The sequence below is a fragment of the Bison bison genome, unplaced genomic scaffold (genome assembly GCF_000754665.1).
Source record: "Bison bison bison isolate TAMUID 2011002044 unplaced genomic scaffold, Bison_UMD1.0 scf7180017864260, whole genome shotgun sequence".
NCBI classification, from domain to species: Eukaryota; Metazoa; Chordata; class Mammalia; order Artiodactyla; family Bovidae; genus Bison; species Bison bison.
The window spans coordinates 9,357,040-9,365,172 of NW_011494832.1; the positions used below are offsets into that span (position 1 = coordinate 9,357,040).

The 8,133-nt window shown below is 45.2% G+C and overlaps 1 protein-coding gene across 1 annotated transcript in view; it reads right to left on the minus strand.

Moving 5' to 3' along the window:
* SEMA3D (sema domain, immunoglobulin domain (Ig), short basic domain, secreted, (semaphorin) 3D) overlaps positions 1 to 2,840 on the minus strand; it is a 230,218-nt gene extending 227,378 nt beyond the window's left edge. Inside the window, exon 1 of the mRNA XM_010848142.1 lies at positions 1,959 to 2,840. The gene's annotated coding sequence lies outside the window, so the exon portion shown is untranslated. The remainder of the gene's footprint in view (positions 1 to 1,958) is intronic.
* Between the last annotated feature and the right edge of the window lie 5,293 nt (positions 2,841 to 8,133).

The following is an 8,133-nucleotide window of genomic DNA, read 5'->3' on the forward strand; positions in this document are numbered from 1 at the left end:
AAACGTACTGCTGTTGAGAATATTAATGGTGATAATGTACAAAATACCTAGGATGCAATGTGTTTGTCCCTTCCCTTTTCCACCAGTTTTCCACTTCATAAATGGGCAAATTCCATTTGAAATTTTGGCAGTCCAGATCAGTACCCTTTTATTGTCTCTCAGCTACCTCTTGACCCTATTCTTATCTCTTCCCACATCACCTTCCTGTACTTCCTGGCCTTTTCTCTTCCAAAGGCCAAGGCCTTTTCCCATCTCCCTGACCTGAACCATCACTTCGTAGCCTATCAGCGACGGCTTCTCTGGCCAGCTTTAACTGCTAGAACAGGCCTCAGTGATTCTGAGGCGGGACAGAGTTAAAGTAACTGCTGGCTGGGGCTGCTCACACCCAACCCAGACCTTTCCTGCTCATCCTCCTAGCTGTCTGGCTCAGAACAGCAGGAGAAGCGAAGGCAACACAGGAGTGATGACATGTGATTCTCTCCCTTCCCCACCCTTCACATTTTTCTTTCCACGTGCAGAACCCGGAAGGCTCTGGCCGCTCTTGCCCCGGCGGTTGCCATGGTTACACAATAGCAGCCCCAGACCCCGGAGTGGGGTCTCATCCAGTCTACCTCGCCCTCAACCCTTTTCATCCGTTAGGGACACCGTCCTCAACACACACCCACGGGAGGAGAATCTTTCCAGCTAAATTTGACTTTCGGTCCCCTCGCCCCTTCTCTGGCAAATGGCACTGACAGGCTAAGGATGGGAGGGGCTTTGGTGGGGAAAGAAGAGTCTTCGTAGAGACATTTGCCTTTCATTACAGCTTCACTTGGGGCTAAACAGCGGAAAGTTCGCCTATTTAACTCCAGTCTCGGTAACTTAAAATTGGGGACCTCAGCGGCCGCAGCTGCTGGGCACGCGGCTCCGGTCCAGTCCCTTCGAGTCCAGCCTAGTCGCGGGAGCGCGGCGCCTCCTTCTTCTCCTGTCGGGTCCCCTCCGCGCGCCGGGAAGCAAGCAAAGCAACTCAGCCCACGAGGTTGAACTAGGTCGTGAGGGAAGGAGAATCAGGTGATGCCGAAAACTGCCGGGGCTCTTCCAGGGCGGACCATTAACGCATGAACTCCGGGCGCATGGGGAGGGGTTGGGGAACACCCCGCGGGGTTAAATCAGGCGGGTTAAAACTCCCGGCAGGAGTCGAATCCGGGCCTTTTCTGAGGGAGCCCAGCCGAGGCTACCGGGGGATGCCCGGCTCCCTTAAGAGTGCGTTTGGCAAGAACCGCCTTTCCCAGTCAGCCAGCTCTGAGGCTGGTGTCTGCTTCCAACTTTGCCCTCCGAGTCTGGGAAGATGCAAGCTCCCGTCAGAAGGAGCGTCACGGTTCCCTCACAGGGTAAAAGGCGTCGCCCATCCCTCCCCAAAAGCACCACAACACAAACAACCGCCACGGTCTCCCCGTCCCCTCCCCCACGCGTCGGGAAAAGGAGCGAGGGAGGGCGCAGACGCCCCAGGTCAAGTCCTCCTCAGACGGTCCCCACCGACGCGTCTGCGAATGAACCTGCAGCCGGGGGAGCCAGGGGGCACGTTCAGAAGCGCTCCCGGCCGCCAGCGTCCCGGAGGGAACGAGAACGAGCGAAGTTCCCGGGCGCGTCCGGGAGGAAAACTTTTGCCCGACTCGGGCTGAGGAGACTGCGGCGGTGGTGGCGAGTGTGGGGGCTGCGCCCGCCGCCACGCTGTCCCTGTGCCGCGAGCCCGGACCGTCCACGCCTCAGCGCCGGATTCTACGTCTGGCCCCCGGCGGACCCACTCCTGTCAGCTCCGGAGAGCTCTACCCGTCCCATAGTGTCCCGTATCTCCCAGCCACTCGGTATCCTCACTTCAGACCCTCGGCCACCCCCGAATCCAGTCATCCCCTACTGAACACCGCGGTCCCCAGAGCACCCTCCCACAGGAGCAGCAGGTGACCCGAAACCTGCCTTACCTGCCGCGACCTCTTCTCTCCCTCCCTCGGTGCCCGCTGTCTCTTCAGGAAGAGAGGAAGGGGATGCAGGAGGTGCGCGAGCGAGGCGGCGACCCGGGACACCGGCGCGACCTCCTCTGAGCGGCAGCGCTAGCTGAGCCGCGGAGCCGCGGGCGGCCCTGGTGGAGCGAGGAGGCTGCGGCCACAGAGGACTGGCCGGGAGGCAGGGGGCGCTGCTGACCCCCAAGCGCCCTGCCGGAGCGGCGCGGAGCCAGGCACCAGCTGGAGCTGAGGGGAGGCGAGGGTGGCGAGGAAAGGCACGCTCGGAGCGGGAGGCCGGCTTTTAAGTTTGTGGTGTGACCGCAGCAGCTGTCCCGGGAGAGACTCAGTCTTTCTAAAAAGGGGATGCTCAAAACGCCGGGGATTACCTCTCCCCTTCCGATCTCCTCCCGCAGCCCTTGGCCCCCCCTTCTCAGTGCGCACGCCAGTCCTCCCCAGCGTGCAGAAGTCCATCCCCGTCGGCGCGCGGGCTGTCAGCAGCGTGGATTAAATGTAGCCCCAGCCGCGCTAGGGTATGTTTTTCCGGTCAGGGCACTGTGTATGTAAAGGAACTTCTGACGTTTGAACCCTCGCCTCCGTGAATTTAGGGCCTGTTTATTGTATACCATGAAGTCTCCAAAGACTCCCCGCGGAAGAAACAGGACAAACCTTGTCTCAGAAACTCTAGGACTCTAAAAGAGTACCTGTGTTCCAGTCTGTAAAATTACGATCCACTGTTACTGTTAGTGGCCTTGAAAGAACTGGCCTTGAAAGATGAGCGACAGAAATCAGCCCACCAATAACGGGCTGGCACCGAGGGAAGACCAAGCAGAAGGAAAACAAAAAACAAACACACACACAACAGAAGGTGTAAGTCTTTTTTTTTCCTCTTTACCTCATACCAGACCAACAGAGTTAAGTCACTTATTCCTGTCTTACTTTCCCTGTGTAGATTTGTACACACCTTGGTCACGCAATAGAAAACTTGGAAGTGTATGAGGAATAGGCTGAATCCACATTTTGTGGAGCCTGGAACTCACACGATTTGGAGGATTTGGGATCCTCTTTAAGAAAATGAATACAGAAATAATGATTTGATTCCACGGATTTTAGAAATGAATTCGTTATCAGGCTGACCTCAGGGACATGGAGAAGGGCTGTGCAAATGATGAGTCATGAAACTTTGGGTCTTATTGGCTAACGTGTCTATTATGGGAACTCTGGGTCCGTGGTCACACACCTTGCACTTATTAGTCTGAAACATAAAACCGACTTGGGGTGGAACCTCTGAAAAAAAGCAGCCACGGGGTCCTGCATTTGTCAGCTTGATTTAAGAGCACAGCTTGTAAGGTCTCAGAGCTCCCTTGGCAAATGACAAGGCGGGGTTTGGTTTGGGGGCAATGAGCAGACAATGGCAACAATGGAAGAACTGGTCTAGGGGAGGAGACTCTTCATTCAGCCTTCCTCTGCTCAGGGAGCTGAGGGCCACCAGAACTAAATGAGTCATTTTAAGTTACAGATGGTTGGTGGCAGAGCCAGCTTAGGAGGGATTCAAGTTTCCTAACTCTAACCAAGGTTCTTTCCTGTGTCTCATACTGCCCCATCACTGTAACCTTGGTTTTGACTGTCAACCAACAAACCCCATAATTTTCTTCTTTGGATACAGGAAAATTTACAGACTATTCCAACATATAGCCATGTTTTTTGCTGCATGCTTTCTATTTAGTGTCATACCACTCATTTTATAGTTAACCATATGCTTGATATGTTTGCTACATTTAAAATATTTTTATGTTGTTTTATTTGTTTAGGTCATTGCCCCCAGACCAAACTGCAAGCTCATTGTGACAACAAAATGCCTCTTTTGTCTCCCCCAGCATAGCTTAGGGTTTTGCATATGGTGGGTTTGTGATAAGAAGCTTTTGATTTTTATTCTATTAATTTTCTAATATTTTGTCAGTTTGTTGGCCAGAATGTTGTATTTAACTAGAATTGTGGTTAACTCTGGATTTCCCCTTTTTCCCTCCTGTCTCAAATCCTAGCTTAATATACTCAAGCTAAATGACATCTCCCTTTTGCTACTGTCTCAACCTTTTCCACAAACCCCCCAAAGAAACAGTCACTCTCTCCTGTTTTTCCAGAGCACTTTGATTTCGCTACCAAATACATCTCTTTCACATTATATCATACTAAGTTATACATTTGTCTGCATCCCATACAAGAGTATCACCTGTTTTGTGTTCTTGTTTCTCTAGCTCCTAAAACAATGAATGCCTATGAATTTGTATTAAACTGATTTAGTTTGAAGTACCCTGACTTCAAATTTAGACTGCATTTTCTAGGGCATCCTGAACATACCATGAGAAGACAACATCTGGAAACTGGGTTCTGTGCTTTCTTTCCTTTTAATTACTCTGAGCACGCAGCAGGCAGAGTCAACCACACAGCTCAGTTGTGATGAATGGCCTCAGCTGTGCCCAGGGCTTTGTAATCCTCACGATACTTGTGAGTGTCTCGCATATGGTGGGTGCTTAACAAATATTTGGGGGTTAAATGAGTTAATGAAAACAGTGGATGTGATGACAATAATTAGTCACTGAATTTATTTCTGAAATTTCTACTAACTCTACAGGATCTCACACAGTATGGATCCCACATATCCCTAGTATGGTTTTACAACTGTTTTTAAGAGTTTGAAATTTACTGTTATCTAAAGCAGTTTGGTGGGAGAAGGCAATGGCACCCCACTCCAGTACTCTTGCCTGGAAAATCCCATGGACAGAGGAGCCTGGTGCGCTGCAGTCCATGGGGTGCCTAGGAGTCGGACACAACTGAGCGACTTCACTTTCACTTTTCACTTTCATGCATTGGAGAAGGAAATGGCAACCCACTCCAGTGTTCTTGCCTGGTCGCACAGAGTCGGACACGACTGACGCGATTTAGCAGCAGCAGCAGCAAAGCAGTTTGGTAATCTGGTCTGCAGTGTTGGTTAATACCCAATCTGGATTCTTAAAATAACATCCAGTAGGAAAAGACTGAGCATACACACACACACACACACACACACACACACACACACACACACGAAAAGTATTTTACAGAGTTTTATTAAAATGTAAGGTGTGTTATATAGTTTAGTTTATCTTCAAGGGTGACTCTTCGAGTCTCAGCAAATGATCCTTAATTACACTGAAAGAGATGTCTCTCATCATGGGTGCTCAGTCCCTTGTGTCTGACTCTTTGCAATCCTATGGATTGTAGCCAGCCAGGGTCCTCTGTCCATGGGAATCTCTAGGCAAGAATACTGGAGTGGGTTGCTGTGCCCTCTTCCAGGGGATCTTCCTGATCCAGAGATGGAACCCACATCTCCTGCATTGCAGGCAGATTCTTTACCGCTGAGCCACCAGGGAAGCCAGTATGTATCATCAGAACTACCTAATTGGTGCTGCTATATCTGTTCTAGACTGAGGGGAAAAAGAAAAGAAAAAAAAGGAAAAACAAAATTCCTTCCAGGTGCTTGGAAACTTTATTGAATGAGTAAACTTGTCTTGAGTGTCCAGTTTATTCCTCTGTGACACACCACTCATCTTCCTTAGGGCTCACAGATTGAATCAAAGTCATTTTCACTCTATGGTAGTACATATACATTAGATAATATGAAATACAGTATTTCTTAAGGATTACATTTTGATACTGAATAATGCTAAAGAATAAAATTCTAATTGTAGAATTTCAAGAATCGTTAATCTATTTCAGAACCCATAAAGGAAGGTAGCATGGATGGAAAAGGATAGAATAGGTATATTCTAGGCTTTTCCAGTTCCACATATAGCTACCTCTGCCCAGGAGACAGGAGAATGATAATTACTGGCTCCAGAGTTTAAATCTAGCAGAATCTCAGAGGTTTTGACTATACTTTAAGCAGAAAGTAAGTACTTTTCTGTACAATCTTCTGTTGACAAAGCTATGGAAATTAAAAGGAAAAAGACAGATAAAAGAGACTGCAAAGTTCTCTGCACAGAGACAAGGAAATGGAGACGAAACCCAATCCATTTAGTGCTCACTTCTATAAAAATAATCGTACCTTGGTCAGACATAAAACCCTTCTGCCTTATAAATTAAAATACTATTTTATGAATATTTTCCCATGTATTAGCACATTAGTACCAACAGATAAAAGATATTATTATACTCGTATAAGAAAACTGGGGTATGTTTTAGTTTATGTCTAATTGAAACAAGTGATGACATGAGTTGAAAGCAGCTCACCCAACTCCTAATCTTCTATCAGATACTTTCCCTTTATAAACTGAAGATATTTTTTCACATCTGTTTCATTTGATCATGACAATTCATTCATCACTGGATCATTAGGTAGTAACATATTAAGATCATTATATCATGTTCAGTAGTGGAAAAGAACACACCTGACTTTCACCTTTAATACAGTATTAGACATAGTATTAGCCAGGCATAGATCTCTCAGAAGTAAATGGATCCCTGTTTCTTATCATCAAATAAAGACAGAAGATAGTTTATAGTTAGTTCATCGGAATGTGAAACTATAATGTCTTTGTGTTTTAAACTCTTATAACATCATAATCATAAATATTTAGAGTTAGGAGAGACTTCAAAGATCCTCTAGTCTTCATGTTATACATGAGGAAATGAAAGACGAGAAGACGGAGTGATCACCTAGCTTCTCGTGACTTGCCTTGATGCCCTCTGCAAAACAGCACCCTGCTATATAGCCCTTTTTTTTTTTTGGAAAAAATAAAAATCAGTTATTTTTCAAACCCTTTCTAAGCCAGAATCTTAAGGTTATATTTACTTAGCTGGGTTGGGGTGTGGTGAATAATTAAATTCAGCAGGAATGCACTTCAAAACAAAAATAAAAACAGCCCAACCCCTTTGGCCCAAGTCCTGAGACCTCAGAAAAGAAAACCTCCTTGACTATGAACATTCACTAGAAACTGGAAAGGCTTTCTGTGTCTGATATAGGACTCCACAGAGCTATTGCAGAATGGAGGAGTTTAAAATAAAATAAATGACTTTTTGTTTTATTTTTATTTTTTTTTTATTTTTAACAATGTTCTTCTATAAACAAACCATCCCCAAAGAAATATTTTAAGTGAAAGCAAACAACTTTCCTATACATCATATAAGAAAAAAATATCTTTAAGTTTGCTTTTCTTAATACCTCATACCACCACCACTCCACCCTTAGAGCTTGCTGTGGACACAAGTGTATTCTAAGAAAGTGGGAGAAAGGGAGGGATTCCTATGATACCTAATTGAGGCAAGCCTTATTTATTTAAGAGTGATGAAACCAAGAAAAATATGCCCTCTTGTGGCTTATTTGTTCTACTTCACAACTAATCTACCGTGCTCTATTATTTCCTGAAACTCAAACATACCTATATTCCAAGTGGAATTAAACTATTCCTTTGTGTGGTAACTGGAGAAAACAGGTCTGTGCAGACAGCAGGAAGACGTTCCAGGACTTCTGTTTTGTTCAAGGTCTTAAACAGCAGCTTAGCCACAACGAAATCAGTATCCCTAAAAAATGGAAAATTTTCCAAAATAACCCACAGATTCTTACAGATATTATAAAAGTGCTTTCCAAATAAATGCATTAGATAGAATTTCTTTCCTAAATAGTGAGGTTTGTGTTAATAAACCTAAACCATCAGTTCCACAAATAGGAGAAAATTCATGATTTCCTTTCCTACTGTGTTTATCCCTCTAATATTTCTTTAGCTGTGGGATGATGCATATTTTTCCATTAAAAAGTAAAATGTATAATAGTTAAGAGAATCCTGATTTTCATTCTCTGCATATTTTTCTCTCCTACTTGTTCTTCAGAAATGAATATATAACAAATGTATTAAATTTTTTGAAAATGCCCGCCATGTTTTCCTAAAACAGCAGTCGAGATGGAGTTAGTGGGAAATGATCTCTGCTGATCAAGAGGATGACTGTCATGTAGCTATCATTATCATTTAATAACTTAGTAACTAAGTGAATGTCAAAGGTTTAAAACAGCCCAGAATGCTAAATCCTTAGTCCATCATTGTTATTATTTTACATACAAAAAAAAAAAAAAAGACTTAAACCACACATTTTCCATTTGGCTGGATCTGCTTGTGTGTTAAGT